This window comes from Elephantulus edwardii, unplaced genomic scaffold (genome assembly GCF_000299155.1).
Source record: "Elephantulus edwardii isolate Elephantulus edwardi_28Jun2011 unplaced genomic scaffold, EleEdw1.0 scaffold00223, whole genome shotgun sequence".
In the NCBI taxonomy this organism is placed as follows: Eukaryota; Metazoa; Chordata; class Mammalia; order Macroscelidea; family Macroscelididae; genus Elephantulus; species Elephantulus edwardii.
The window spans coordinates 2,331,707-2,334,368 of NW_006399973.1; positions in this window are offsets into that span (position 1 = coordinate 2,331,707).

Below are 2,662 nucleotides of genomic sequence, written 5' to 3' on the forward strand. Positions count from 1 at the left end.
GTAGCACAGCTAGTGGATTTACATCAATGATCTTCAGTTAGCAGTCAAATCCTTAATCACTGATGCCAGGGCTCCTAGATAGATGAGCTGATCCTAATCATAACCCAATCTGAGACGGGTGGTTCCTCAGCTTGTTTAGCTCTGACACATGTGACTCTGGCCCACCGGGCAAAACTGTAAAAGTATTATGGAGTTCCTTGTCCTGGGGATCCCTGTGTTTACATGCACAATAGCATCTTTACATCTCAGCATGGAAGACTTTCGTAGCTAGCAAAATGTGCATGCGTTCTGATTCTAACTGGAGCTATTTGGAAGTGGCTCCACCCAGGTAGCTTATTATAAACATATCAGCACTGCATGGCTCATGTTAACAAGAAACAGGGCTTGGAAGCTTATAAAAATTAAGAAATCATAAGTAATATTCAGGGAAAATTGGCATGTAAGGAAAGTGTTATTAGGCAATAGCTTTTTAAAGACACTGTTAGCAAATTTTAATTGAAAGGTTTAATAACATTTTCATAATAAATATGTTCACTTAGGGCTATATTACGGAGATTATTTTCAAATGTTTAGTATGTCAAGAATTTGTTTTTGTTGCTTCACATAATATTAAGCTCTGGTGGCCTAGTGGCAAAAAGCAAAGCTATAATCCTGAAGTCACGTAATTCCTGTCCACCAGCAGCTCTGCAGGAAAAGGAAGAGGCATCTCCTCCCGTGCGATTAATTGCCTCTAAAAACTCACCAGAGGGCCAGCGAAGGGTTAGTTCAGACTTTACAGTACACAACAACAACACATAATATTATCTTGGTACGGGCCATCCATCCATCCAGTTTACAATTGCTGTTGTTGTTATTGGGTACCATCAAGTCAAAACTGACCCATAGTAGCAGACTCACCCAAACAGCTGACCCTCCGGTGAGTTTTCAGAGGCAGTTAATCGCATGAGAGGAGATTGCCCATCCTTCTCCCATGGAGCAGCTGGTGGATTTGAACCGTGTGCCTCCCGGATTGCGGCGTGGCTTCTTGCATGCATTCATTGTATTCTAGATTCCTCCTGTAGATCTGGCTGCAGTGAGTGGATCTTGCACTCCCTCCCCACCAGCCTTCAGTGATTCCTGGGGAGCAGATGGAGAGGGCTAAGCATCTGCCCTGGAAGCCTCTCACGGCCTCTTTCCAGCAGCCCTGTCAATTACAGACTTGACCTTTTACCTCATCTCACAGACTCTACTCAGCCTTGGGCAAGTTAAAAGTGCTTGAGGGAATTCAAAGGAGAGAACCATTTGACTCAGGTGGCAGGTTCCATCTTTAAAGGAAGGGATGATGTTGAAGAATGAGTAATGGCAGTACAGGCAGAAGGAACAATATGATTAAGGGTCTCAGGGGGAGGAAATGCAGTGGTTTAACGGCAGTGCCAGTTGGGTCTCGGGCCTGGGGGAATGGGCTTGTTTGGGGCTAGGCTTGGAATGGGGCTGGGCTCGAAAGTCAGCGTTAGTAATCAGATCAGAGAGAAAAATCACACCGAGCCAGGTAATAAATAATCTAGGAATCTAAATGCTTCAGAAGTGTGATCAGAAGAAATACACATATCCTACTGATGTCTTTGATTTATGGTATTGGAGAAGACTACTGAATATCCATGGACTACCCCATGGAATATTGAATGATTGATTAAATTTAATTTATAGATATTTGAGAGAATGAGTAAGTCTGTCTTGGAAGAAATGTAAGGAAGTGCTCCTTAGAGGTAAGGAAAGTGAAGCTTCATCCCACATACTTTGAGCATGGTGACAGGATGGGGCTAGTCTTTGAAATAACATCATGCTGGGACAGGTGTAAGGTCAGAAAAATAAAGAAGACTTACGATGGCATGGATAGACACTGACTGTAGCAAGGGGCCTAGTCATAGCCAGCTCTAGAGCACCTGAAAACAACAGGTGTCTTTGACAATGGCTGTAGTGTGACCTGGAAGCCACCTGGCATTCGCACAGGAGGTGTGGGTAGTCAATTGTAGTAATCTGGAAGTCCTCATTTGCAATTGAAATCTTTGTTTTGTCATTTTAAGCCAAATCATGTTGCAAACTAAAGTCCTTGACTTTCTACACCAAATGTCTCATGTTTTCCTCAATTTCAGCAAGCAAGGTTGTATCATCTGCATAATGCAGGTTGTTGATGAGTCTTCCTCTAATCTTGATGCCACATTCCTCCTCATAAAGTCCAGCTTCCCGAATGGTCTGTTCCGTATATAGATTAAAAAGGTATGGGAACAGGATGCATCTCTCGTGTACACCTTTCCTGATTTTTGAATGATGCAGTGTTTCCTTGCTCTATTCTGACTACTGCTTCCCAGTCCAAGTATAGGCTTCACAAGAACACAATCAAGTGTCCTAGGGTTTCCATTCTCCTCAAGGTTAGACATAATTTGTCATGATCCATGCATTCAAATGCCTTTGCATAGATATTCTTATCTATGAATAGAGAATGCTTTATATTTTTAAGTAAAGCTAGTGTTTAATTAAGAAATTAAGGCATACATTGTAAAAATAAAATTCAAGTAAGATATGTAAAGTTAACTCTCCTTCAGTCTAAAGCCTCAGAAGTTATTTTATTAACTGATTTTCATTCTTTAAAGTATTTTGCTATGCAAAAAACCCAGAGCTTCCT